The sequence below is a fragment of the Halichoeres trimaculatus genome, unplaced genomic scaffold, assembly GCF_033239565.1.
Source record: "Halichoeres trimaculatus isolate MK-OKI-2021-1 unplaced genomic scaffold, fHalTri1.1 fHalTri1_scaffold_20, whole genome shotgun sequence".
NCBI lineage: Eukaryota > Metazoa > Chordata > Actinopteri > Labriformes > Labridae > Halichoeres > Halichoeres trimaculatus.
The window spans coordinates 16994259-17008119 of NW_027437198.1; the positions used below are offsets into that span (position 1 = coordinate 16994259).

Consider the following 13861-nt stretch of genomic DNA (forward strand, 5'->3'; position numbering starts at 1 on the left):
CTATTTATTTAATGTTTTTTTCATATTCTTTCATTTTAAAACATTAATTAGCTACCTTGGATCAAACCAACACTTCAAGAGATTCCAGAAATTGAAAAAAATAAATATATAAATGAATAAAATTTTATAAAAGGGAAAAATAACGCAGCAACTATATATCCAGGTGTATCAAACGGGTTAATCCCGGACCCATCTCTGGCGGAGGATATCGCTTAGTCACCTCCGTTCACCGGGAGAAGCAGCGCCTCCCTGTGTACGCACCGATTGGTTGGAGGTCTTGACGGACTCGCCTTCTCCATAGACCGACTCCAGTCCAGGGCGGGGCTGACTCTCCGTCAAACTGAATTAGCTTACAACCGGCAGAAGAAAACTTAGCCCGGGTCGGTCCATGGAGCAGTGTGGGAATGCTCTATTCGTAGGCGGGGAGCAGAGACCCGGACGGCAGCGACATTACGTCCACATACATCAGCCTGGACTGCCCGCACTGCTGCTGCTGTGATCAGGAGTGACCAGATTTAACATCACGGCACCGGGCTGGTCTTAGAAAAACATCTGCGGGTTGGAAAAAGAAGCGTGTTTATTCCTGCTGCTATCAGGATGATGTGATAAAGAGTCATACACTATCTTGGGAGAAAAAAAAATCTGTGGAACCGGATTTTTTCTCACTGCTGGAGATCTTCTGAGCTGCGTGTTCTAAGGGTAAGTTGTGTCATTATTTCATGAATGTCTCCTGCGTCTGCCATACGGAAGGCAGGCAGCGGAGGAAGCGGTCGCGCGTCGTGATCGTGGAGGAGAAACCAGCTCATACAAGTCGATTGAATTACTGATCGTTTGGTCGGCATAGGATCCTTTTACATTCAGGTTGAACGCAATAAGCAGGTGGCTATTTGTGCTGCTTGAAGTGGACTTTAATGTAGAAGAAGGTGATTTAAAGTGGCTGTATGGTGTGGCTAATTGGGTCTACCTATAGGCCTTATCACCTTTAAAAAAGTGTCAAGTAGTGAACAGGCTGCGTTATCGGATGCTGAACTGAATCAATGAAGTGCTAAATGAGCCTCATTTATGAATTGACACAAGCTGAGAGGATGAATTACTTTTTTTTCACTGAACTTGGCCCAAGTATTAGTATTTTTACACGAACCACACCGTAGTAGCAAAGAGTGCTGTTTAACTGGTATATCAGGCAACATGATCTCATTCCCCAGGAGACTTATGAAGATTATCAGAACCTAGATTTTAATTTATGATAGAGTGATCACACATGACTGTCGCTGAACAATTTTGCAACACATCACGCTTAAAGTCACACCATGACCTCACTCATCTTTGTCATCCTCCCCCTCCTCCCTGCTCTGCTCTTCCACCTCCTCCTAGTCATCACCATCCTCCACTTCAAACCCCTTGATGAATTCATCAACAATCATTGCATCTCACAAATGCAGCATGATTGGAACGAAAGGAGCAGCCAACCTGCTCCATGACCCCTGCAAACCTCGAACCTTGGATCTTTGTTTTCTTCTGAATTGCGGTTTTCATGAGCCACTAGCACACGGTGACTCCAAGTGAGTCATGGCAGACAGTCATTGACAAAGGGCACAAATTCCACAAAATCACACACATGTGGGGCCACCTAAAGGTCTGGGTTTGACTCATCTAAGGATGAAAGCTTTGGGATGTTTGCTAAAGTGCAAAGTTGTTGTCATGGGGGAGGCTACTCACTCCCAAGTCCCACAATACCTGGCCAGACTGGAGTGAAACCGTGGACGTACTGTAATAGAAACTGCTGAGTTATTTTGGCAGACAGGACACAGGACCACATGGCCTGGTTTGTGTGCCCAGTGTTCCTGAAACTGTATCACATGGAGGGAGGGGGTATCATGGCTCTGGGTGATGTAATCACACCGATAAAGCAAGGCCCGTATGTGTGATAGTGGCAGGCATTCCCATCCTCTGTATCTACTCCAATATTCACGATATGTGTGCGTGTGTGTGTTTATGTGGGTGCATGTGGGTACGTGATACTTGGAGGGAGCCGTGTGTAGCTTTGCTCGGGCAGGTGGACCATCCAGGCCGGTCTGTGTTGACTGGCTGGTATGTGAGTTTTTCAGGGGGGCTGCTGAAGGGGGCCACACTGTAGTCATGCCTGCATGACTCATGGCGCGGTATCTGTCTGTCTATCAGTCTGGCCAAGATCACAGTCTTGTTCAAAGGCTTTTTGCTGTTGCCTCTAAAGAGCTGCAGGATTTCACGCTCAGTGATTATGCAACACCTTTATTCTTTCTTCACGAGACGTCTCTTTTCGTACATCCAGAAAGCATGCATCACTGTGCACCAGCACCACAGTGATGTTTCTCATATGTGGTCTAATCACTTCAAGATGATGGGCCGTAAACCGGACCCACTTGCTGAACTTTGGAAGGGGCTCTCTTTGCAGATTGCAGTTTTCATTCAGATTACACGGCGGCTCTAGATTTCCTGGAAGAACTCTCTGAAACCGGCCGGTTTCCTGAACAAGGGTGTACTCTCTCCGTGATTGTTAGTCATTTTCTTCGGTCTCGCCTGGACAGAGCGCTCTCTGAAACACAGACGGGATGAGCGTCACTGGGCTGAGCAGTCCCGTGTGTGTGTGCTAAACACATGCTTTTCCAAATAACCCCAGGCTGTTTCACCAGCAAACACATCTGCATCACGAGTAAAAAATTTGTTAGCCTGAGTATCATGTTTACCAAGAAACTCAGACTCTACACATTTTACTTTAATTTGCTCTAAACACTCATTTAAGAAGTAAAAATAACACTGACAAAGTTCAACATGCTGTTAAGCTGCGATGAAGCCAGTATCTCTATTTGTAATATTTGTGTTCATGTATTTTTGCACCTCAGGCACATCATTTTAGGCTCATTTTGCAACACTTAACCTCAAAATGTTTCAGATCTTTCCGACACTTTAGGGCCTGTTATTTCTCTGCCAACAAATCCAGCATCTCCTTCCTGTAAAAACTGCTACAGGAACTGCCTCCTGTGACAATTTGTGAATATGAGGCACGGCAGCACTACCTGAAGAGGTCAAACATGCAAACCGACTTGTTCTACTACTCCAGAGACAATACCCATGCCGTCCTGCTGCTAAATATATTGGTTACAACCGTTCCCAGAGCTCGACTCAAAACAGACGTCGTAGCTTGAAAAGCATGTCAGGTATGGTTTTTACAGGAATTGATGGCAAGAGAGCCTGCAGGCAGTGTTTCATCTAAACCACAGTGGTGCTCGTGCAGCTCGTACCTTGATTCTTTCATGTTGTTACGGTTTTGACAGAGTTGTCAAGAGTGGGAACAGATTTTTTTCCCTACTCGTCAAGTGATGTGGTATGTGTCGAAAAACTAAAAAGTAAGAGTGGTGCATAAGCATGCGAAGCAGACATGTTGGATACCATTCCAGCTTTACATCTGCAGAAAAACAGAAGAAAACGTGCATCACTGGCTGCTCAGTGATTGTTTGCTGCTTGTCGACTCATCTTGAGAAATTCAGCACACCAAGTGTTGCATCTCAAAATGCTCTCCTTGCTCTCAGCTCAGCTGTGTGACTAGCAGCACTTGCATCCAATTGTTTCACATCCCATGACATCCAAACGCTGCAATGATGCAGCGGCAGCCATGACAGTGAAGTCAGATGTGATGTAATGCCATAATACAGCAGCAGGGCTATTTCAGGTCCACCTCTGAGCCTCCAAGGCCTCTGTCTGCCAGCAAGCCCACCGTGCCCCTCCTCTCAGTCAGCACCTCATCTGTCATGGGCCTGACGAATCCATGAACCACCATTCACAGAATTTGCTCAAAACCTTTTGATGCACAGGTTTGCTGGAAAATCAGAGGTGTGGTGGAGTGTAAAATACAGGTTACTACAACTTCTTTTCACAGTTATCTGGTTAAGCCAACAGCAGGCTGAAGCAGGGATGAAAAACATCTAATTTTGGGGTTGGTAGTTACAGGGTGCTGTTGCTCCCATTGCTTTTTTTTTCTCAATGACTTGGTATCTGCGGATGGTTAACCTCAGGACAAAGCTCAATTCCCTGGCCTGTGGGAATGTTGTGTGTTTTTTCTCTTAAGGCCAGTAATGCCTCTTTGAACTTTGATCTTCCGCTTGCAGTTTGAAGAGCTCTCAGAGGGCGTGACTCAATAAATATGTCTTGACCGGCTTCCTTGAGACAGAAATATGTTGCTCTCAGGTGCTTCGCAGAGTTGTGGGAGAAATCCCTTGACAAAAGGTTTTTATTTCAAAGCTTACTTGTTATTGTACAACAGTAGTACAGCTTCATGGTCAGCTTATGAAAGGCCAGTTCTTTTCTACAAAGGAAGAGTTGGACAGAGAAAATGTAGTTTGAAAAACATTCAGCATTTTTTTTTACTTTTTTGTGCCATTTCAGTCTTGTAACTAAACTGAAACAACCCTAACTTGTAAGGAATTCTGATGTAAACAACTTCCAACCAAGATCTCCTTCTCTGTTTGCTGCACTGTTTACAACTTACCTCTTGATGGTTAGTCACTCCTACAGGTAGAATACACCTGCAAATAAGCCTTGTCGTCCCTTGGTTTATCTGTTTCTGGCAAGTCCTAGTTTTACTGTAAGTAGTATGATAAACTGGGGCTATGGTACATCCTGCTTCTGTGATTTAACCCACAAGAAGAGGAGTTTCTCAATAATCTTGCAAAAGTCTCCCTTCTAGATAGATGTGAGATCATAATACACACTTTAAAATTAGATTATTAGCACCAATATAGGTTATTTTGAAATGTTACTTCTTAGCTTCCCGATCGGGTCAAACAGGACCAAATTGATTCGTGGCACGTGTAAGTCTCTATGACAACACCACATGGACCGACGAAGTTTAGAAGTAAGAAGACAGATCTGTGTTTTTTCTCTGCTGAAAATGATTTCTTCAACCAGTTTTGTAGTAACCGTGCACACAGGAGCCTGACTGTCAGAAAGAAAAAGGACAGAAGAGCAGAAGAAAGCTAAACAGGAGAGTGATAGAGTATGGGCTGAAGGCTAAAACAAGAGCTAAGCTGTTAGTAACAATGTTCGTTTCAACCCACATGCAGCAGTTATTTTGCAGTGGTCTGTTCAAACTTGAGAGTCTATCAATAAAATGAAGAGTGAGGCTACGTTAGCACTGCTTGGTAGATGACTGGCAGGACAGGAGCAGGATTCACTAATGCTACACATCACGGACATGTCTTAGGGAGCACTGGGCGGTCAGTCATGCTAGGTATAGCTGGCTATCGACATACGGTACAAAATCACAGCGTTTGCTTGTTATCACATTTCAAACAACAGTGCTACGTAACTGTTGATCAATACCTTAACTTGTTGTGTTGTATCTGGTAAAATGTTGTCTTGATCAAATAAAAACAAACACACTCCTTATTAAAAGTCATGTTTTTATGACAGTGTGTGTGAGACTCCAGGCCAGAAGGTGGCGAGGCAGTCCAATTAAAACAGATCCTCCACGTAGCATCTTTAAGTTTACTTGATTATCAATAACGTGTGGAAAATAACTAATATTGCAACAAAAAAAATCCCGGTTTCACTGCAAATAAGAAGTTACACAGGGGCTGTGATGTGTCCTACCTCAGCAATATAATCCCCCCAAAAGATGCCATTTGTTTGATTATTTTCAGGGGGCAACATCTGGTCAGTGCTAAATGTTGCTGTTCATTGAGAATCCGCTTGAGGCTGGCTGCAGAAAGACTGGGAGTCACATACACACCCAGCCATAAAAACTGACTTTTACGGCATTAAAAAGCATATTTACAGCCTGGTTCAAAAAACGGCTTGTGTCTAAAACGCTGATTTCACTGTTAGCACACACTGTACTGTGAGTGAATTTTTTCTAGCTCTGCGGTTTAGAAGTTATTAGGATTGTTTGACTGTCCAATGAGGCACACAGCTCAGGTCACATGACTGACGAGTGCCCTGTAGCTGTTCAAAAGGAAACTCACAACTGGCGTCATATGAAATATGGCTGCATCCGCGGATTGGCTTCACTTCAAGTGTCAGGAACAGATGGGTGACATCACAGAGGCTACGTCCATGTTTTATACAGTCTATGATTATTTTACTTGGGATTGAGTTTACTGGTTTATCACATTTCAAGTCCCTCTTCAGCTGTCGCATACAAATAAAGTCAAAAATGCACCAAAACTACAAATCAATGCTTGTTTCTGGCATAGACAGAAATGTGTTACTTTTCAGGAAAACTTGGACTAAAATGTGGTACAACAAAAGCCAAATTTTCTGATTTGTAAATATAGGTCACTGATTGATAAGTAATTGATAAGTTCATGTACTTGAAGCCTTTTTCATGAACCCCATAAAAGCACTCTGAGTCTGTTTACTTTCTCTCAGATCATTGTAAGGCAGGAGGACCATCACCAAGAACATTCTGCCTGACACAGTGTGCCAGCACTGTTACAGCAGCCATGAGAGTGCAGTTTTAAATAGGATAGCCCTCCCTTCACTCTAACCCCTCCACCCCTCTGTCTGTGGCACAGTCAGCCGACATAGCCAGAGGCTGTGAATCGTCATTGTGCACCACCAGACTGCTTCACTCAAGTTCACTGAATGTAGCGCACACAAATTGATGTCTGAACAGTTTAAAGTGTCTGGCACATCATACACGATGCATTAAACTCACAGCTGCAGTGTTTTGAGGGTGAATTTTAGGATCCCCTGTGACTTGTCTATTATGCTTTTTTTCCAAAAGAGGTGGATCCAAGTCTGTTTCAATGCTTCTTTGCTTTCACTGAAGATGAAACACTTCAGTGCTGAAAAACCATCTGAGACAGACTTTTATTTCTTTTCATACAAATCTATTTTTGCCAATCTGTTTGACTGCTTCTGATGTTTGTCAGTCACACAGATTGACGTGGCATCAGGCCAGGTGCTGTTATTCAAACAAATACCTGATCCTGTAACTCTAAGCTCTTCGTTTCTCCTCCCTCTCTTCACATCACTCTCATGCCAACTTTCCTTTCCATCTGGCATTTGACAGGGCTTGTAAAGCTGCATGCCAGGGAAAATGATGTAAAGCCTTTTCGTTTATGGTGCCTACTTGATCACGCCCAGTTATAGTGAAGACACAACGCATTACTTCTAATATGTGGTGAAGCAGATTTGCTCATAAGCAGGCAAAAACAAACATTAGGAATCAAGTGTAATTTATCCTCGGCTTCTACGCCCACTCTGTGGGTTTCACTTCTCTCATTTAGCCTGAATTAGACTTTCTGTCTCCTCACCAATATTACATTTCCTCATCATTCCTCGCCTCCTGCTTAACAATATTTGCTTTCTCTCAAAATGAGCAAAGTAAGACTGAGTCCCTACATGTCTATTCTGGGACTTTGTGGGGGAAACAGGCCATATTTCAGCAGACAAAGACTGAGAAGGCCTCCCCCTCAGTGGGACTGTGACGGTCCCAAAGGACCTGCCCTGGCCTTCTCAGATCTTCCTGTGCCTTTGTGCAGAGTTTTCCATGGAGCTCTTGGCCCGTCTGAACTACTGCTTTACTTTCGTCCTCCTCCCCATCTCTTCAACTTTAATATCTCCCTGATCCCTGCTTGAGACCCTGAATGCACTTCTGGTTATTCCCCTAGGATGACCTCTTATTTTCTTGGAATTATCTGTCTGTTTCAAGCTTGTTTAATAATTACTGCATGAGTTTATTTTGTCTTGGATGCAACAGACACAGGAAGCTTCAAATAGTACGTTGTGATTGTTTGATCACTCATTTCTCTAACATAAGTTTTATGTTCCTACAATATTAAAATTTTGTATTTTTCAGTAAATGAAACTATCCAATTTACAGTTCTACAGTTTTATTTAGCAGACGCTTTTGTCCAAAGCGGCGTACAACACAAGCAAGAATTTAGACAGAAAGAAAACCTAGTTAATGTGACAACAGTGCTTCAATATTTGGAGATGATATTTATTTGCGGTAAAGAAAAAATATTGGCACCAAAAATTTAAACAATACAAACGGAAACACTTAGCTCCATTTAAATGCCTTAAAGCATATGTTTATTTAACAGCTCCCAGGCTCAGCAGCATATCTTATAAAGTTAAATGAAAACTTATAAAAACTGGGACTAGGAAACTTGCCTTTAAAACATATAGCTGCTGCCAGGAGTTTCTCCACTCGAGCTTTTCTCCTCTCCCCAGTGTTTGTGAGCACTGTGCATGCACAGCTTTAACTGCTGATTGGCTGTCATCAGAGACATGGCTCTGATGACAGCCAATCAGATGGAACTGTGGGAGGGACAATGCAAAAAACAAAACAAAAACATAGTTTTAATTTTTTTTTTTATTGGCCTTCGAATTCAACAAAAGGCTGACGCCGATATGCCTCACAATGCTGAATATCAGTGCCAATAATCTGCTTGACCGATAATTAGTGGATCCCTTGTGCAAAGTAACCATTAATGAATATGTTACCTTGTCACATTGTATCCAGTATTAGGTTGTCTTGAACGAAGAAACTTCAAGATCCAATCTTCCTTCATTTGCAAAATAACTGCACACATAAGAGTCACGTCTTTCCGACAGTGATCCAAGGTGCTAATGGGAAATAGAGTCTTTATTCTTGGAAAAACACTAGCTTTTCCAGATAGTTCTCACAGCCCCTTTAAGTTATTAAACTTTGGAGTTTAAGAGCATGGCAGACTGGACTGACAGACAGGCACCCTGTAGCTGTCTGTGAAGAGGCTAAAGGCCCTGTTGATGTGCACCAAAACATTATGGCCATATAATATAAATGATATACAGTCTGTGGTTTTACTTTGGTTTAAATCCTTTCTTTTACCATTAGGATTTCATGTGAAAAGGTGTTTGGTAACAAGGTGCAATGTTCCAAATGTGGTGTATCCTGGTTGGGGTGTATATCCAGTATTTAAACTTGAAGGCCCAGAAACCTACTTGTTAATATGTTCCACAAAAGCCCAAACAGCAATCTGGGACAATTACATCTGGAGAGTCAGCAGTAATGTATATTGTGTACACATCTTTTAGAAATAAAGATAAAGGTCACTGACAAATCTGGGAGCAAGGAAAAATATGATAGTAGCCTCGATGAGTAATTCCCTTTTTTTTTACAGTAAGACCGACATCCCACCCCAAATCTGTCTGAGTCATTTCTTAACAATCGTCATCATTCAACCTCTGCTGTAATGCATCATGACCCAATACCTTACCCCAGCAGTGACCTAGTTATCATCACACCCACAGACTCCTCCTGTGGGGTGCATTTTAAAAAGACAGAGAAGTGATTGTAAAGTTCATTTTTGTTTGTTACGCACATTATTCTGAACAGAGGGGATGCTGTAGTCGATGTGAGGTGAAATGACTTGTGTGCTCTTCTCACCACATGCTGTAGCTGTGAAAAAGCGTATTTATCCTCCATAAGTCACAACCTACCAGATAGATTTTGTTGGTGATGGATTAATATTACTGATGACTCCTTGAGCCGTATACCTTCTGTGGTAAAAAATGAAACAAAATCCAATATGCCACCTATATTTACTACTTATGTGGTAAACAGAAATGGTTTCTGGACCCTGCTATCTATATAGAGACCTGAAAGCGAACAGGCCTCTGCAGCTGCTGAATGAGCAAAAATAAAATCCTCCTACCTGTGAGTAAATCCAGTTTGTACAGCGTGACACCACACGCACTTCTGTGCAGAGGGGTGATTTTGGCCTTAATTGAAATTCCGCCCTTCAGTTGACTCTTATCTAAGGCTGTGCACACCTACACAAGTCACACTACACGCTGGCAGACACACATACTCAACCGCCCACACGTGTGAATGTGTACACATATTCACACCCTGTAGTGGTGGAAATCAATGCAATCAATAATCTGTACTTCCGACTGTCACAGGCGTGTGTAAATCTGGCTGAAAGACATTTTCTGAAAGTGAGTTTGAAGGTTGCATCCATCAGAGGCGTTTTACGAATTTCAGAAATGAGATGAGGTGAAAGGTTGGAGTGATTGATGAGGTATGATAAGCCCAATTAGACTTTGATTTGAAGGTTGAGCCTCTTGAGTGAAATTCCCTTCACAGTGCAGGGATTTATTTAGATGTGTTTGAGGTGAATTGGAAAACTTTTGAAAACTTGAATTTGGTGATTGATTGATGTGCACTTATTTTGAAATGCACTTTTGTTTTATTATAACCCCTCCCACATTCTGTTCCTCCTCTGCTCTTGAATTTGGACATACTTTAGAGAAATCACGCAGGGATTTTGGGTGTGAAAGGCCAACAGCTGTTTTCAACAAGATAAAGACAAAAACAGCTGAAGAGGGGTTTTCCAACTTGCCAAAGATGTCTCAACATCTCAGCTTAAAAATATGCAATGGGTTACGTTTTATAGAGGCTAAGCTTTGGTGTAGTACAGTTAAATAAAAAGTGAGGAGAATTAATCATTCTGCTGCCTTTTTTAAAATCTTTTAAGTGCAAACTCTGAGATTAACTTTGGAAATATCTGTATTGTAAAAGACCTGACAACCTCCATTGTCATCTCTGGTTGAATCCATGGTAATTCCACTAAATCCCACAACCCCAGCACTTACAGCCCACACTTCATCTGTTCTCTTCAAAAGACGTGTCAGCCTCAATGTCACACTACACCGAGATCTCACCCCCAACTCTCTGGCTGCTCTGCATCAGGCAGGAGTGGGCGGGCAGGCCTGACCCAGACCAGGCGCTTTACACTCCACGTATAGGATGACGTCTGACTCATCGTAGATAGAATGTGTATGTTTACATGTGCGGTGTGGATGTGTCCCTGTGCATGTCAGCCAGTGTATGTTGTTTCCGTGGCTGTGTGGACCGGACACAGAAAATGCGTCTGGTCAGCAGTGTGTTTCCTGCCTTGGCTTGCACGTCTCCCCCTCTTCTACTCGGCACTTCCTTCCTCCTGGAGCTCCTCGGTAAAATAAGCAGTAAGCCGACCTCTCTGTGTGCTGGTGGTCTCACACACAGAGGATGTGAGGTGACTACACTGATGGATCATCTCGGTGAAGTATTTTAACCCTGCTGATTGATGAGATAAAGCAAAACTTTAACAGCTGTTTTAGTAACATCACCTCCTGTTTTCATGACTTAATCAGATTAGCATGAATACACACTTTGTCCATGCATCCAGCCCATTTTATCCAACATCCCTCCTGAACCATAAAGGACTCAACTTGATGGAATCATCTCAGCTGGGAATTTGCTTAGTGAGCCTTTTCCATTGAAGACGAAATGAAAACTTCAGCCTGTTTTTGCTTTTCTTGTCTGCAATCAGGCTGCACAATGACCGCTGTTCAGCCTGGTCCACATAAGGACACACAATGCAGCCTTTTGTTGGCCTGATTCAGGCTGATATCATGCTGGAAACTATTTAGATGGGGATCACATGTTGTTGGGGCACGCTGCTGCTGAGACTCTCTTCTTACTCACTTAATGAGAGAATGTCAAACCTCCTATAGACAATGTGGCACTTGTTTGGAGTCTCAGCACACTTCTTGGTGTGGAGCAGGGCGCTGCAAGATACTTAGTCCAATGTGTCTTCTCTTTGGAAAGAATAAATCTCAGGTATTGCATCAAACCAGGGTCAGTGAAGGGGTGAGAAATACTTCGGAGCCTTGTCAGAGGTCTGATAGTTGTGTTATAGATCTCCTGATGATGTTTCGCCAGAGGTGCATATGTAGATCTTGAGTAATTTCATCTATAGTGGTTGTTGCATCGCACATGTCCTTTTTATTTCCATAGAATCCAAATACGGAATAACAGAATCCCATCTCCAGGTGAGGGATGTTTTTCCAGCCTTTACCTCGAGAAGGCAGGACATGAGTGCCACAGGTGGAACTAAACCTGGGCAGCCACTCAAGGGCTAGCCTCATGAGATATGTAACCTAGGCTGCTAGGCTATACCCATATGCTAAAATTTGTCCGCTCATTTTTACCACATTGTCAACAGGGAGAAGTGTGGTTATAAGGGTTCCAGTGCATGATCAGGGCCTGTAGGCACATCCAGTCATCAAACAAACAGGACCATTAGTCTCAAAGTGCAGTTATGGAACAGCCCGTTTGGCCATAGCACTGGCCACATATGCAATTGCAAATAATTGCCCAGTTCATTAATTGCAACGTGAAAGCATTACACATTAAACTATTACACATAAACAGCAATAAACATGGCAAATGGTAACTGTGTCCAGATGCATAAAAGTTAAGAGAACCTTGCAGACGGCTGAGAGCCTTGCCAGTTTGAGACTTCGATTGCCTCCTTAATCTCATCCGTTAACTTGAAAACTGTTGTGTCTCCTAAATCTTAATTCTCTGTATTAGAGGTGGGCGGTACTCAGAATTTTGGTATTGACTCGATACCAAGTAAATACAGAGCTAGTATCGCCAATACTGATACCGACACCGATACTTTTTACATGAAATGTAGTGATCATTGAATAATTTTGTGATTTTGCCCTGAGTTGGTTGATTTTGATTATGATTATGATTATGATAATGATAGAACACAGCACAAAGGTTTTAGGAAATAAAAATGCTTTTTATTAACTAACCCCAACAATAGAACAAAATTTTAACTGTATAAAAGTAATAAAATAATTATTCTACCACCACAATTGTTATCACAAGTTTGTGTTTCACAAGTGTAAAATAACAAAAAGGTCCCTCCCATTTGCACAGAGAAGCAGCAGATGGAGGAAAGTAAAGTAAATTGCTGGATGACATAAGAGAAACTGCAGTATCGATCTCATCACCCTAGTATCGATCCGATACCAATACTCATCTTGGTATTGATACTATCAATATTTAGATCGATACGCCCACCTTTACTCTGTGTAGCTCTGCTTGTCATACTTTTTCAAGCAACTCGTTTGGTTTCAGAATATCCATCTTCTTTGGATATTGCTTCTTAGACGATAACACATAAGCACAGCATCCAACATTCTTTAGGCAGCAGAACAGGTGTCATCGCCATTAAATGTGATGCTCTGTTGGGGCGTTAGCCTGGCTCATGCAAACCACTTATCCATTATTTTCTTCACCATTAGTAAAGTGGTCTGGTTATACAGGCCGTTGTTGTTCCTGGCATTGCTTTTGTATTTTATGATTAATTACTTCCACCAAGGAGGTTATGTTTTGGGGAGTTTGTCTGCTTGTCTGTGAAAAACATAACTCAAAAAGTAACCAACGGATCTAGATGAAATTTTCAGGACATGTTCAAAATGGGATGAAGAAAAAGTGATTAAATTTTGGAGTTGATCAGGATCACTGTCTAGATCCAGGACTTTTCTAAGGGATTCTTTATCATTAGATAGGGCTGTTTTAACCATATGTGTATAAAACTCCACGATAAATGGTTGGATTGCTTTGCAAAACAGTATAAAACAAGGTCACCATAATTTCTGACAAATGTATAAGAACAATCCAGATCCTTGCAATATTCTGGATACTAAGATCTGGAATATGAAATATGCACTGGGTCAACATCATTTTCAACACTGTGAGGTAACAAATTATCGTACAAACCTGCAACTAACACCAAATTGTATCAGACAGTCTGCTGAAAGGGAGTATAACATTAAAGTAGAACTAAAGTGTTGCGTCACAATTGCAATATGCTTGGTGAAGGTTTGTGCTCTCTGAGTACGTTACCATTGTTATTTAGTTATGACCAATCAGAATCAAGTATTAAATGCTGCCAGGATATTGGTAAGAAAGCAGAGTAACAAAAAAACAACATTCAGATTTGATTCCATGTGATAATCTATGAAATAACAAATTACGCAGCATGGC

General features: G+C 42.1%; 1 protein-coding gene across 2 annotated transcripts in view; it reads left to right on the plus strand.

The window, feature by feature from the left end:
- The first annotated feature begins 297 nt into the window (after positions 1-297).
- Positions 298-13861, plus strand: part of rhbdf1a (rhomboid 5 homolog 1a (Drosophila)) — a 36113-nt gene continuing 22549 nt past the window's right edge. For both annotated transcript variants that reach the window (XM_074697075.1, XM_074697076.1), the window contains exon 1: positions 298-699. The gene's annotated coding sequence lies outside the window, so the exon portion shown is untranslated. The remainder of the gene's footprint in view (positions 700-13861) is intronic.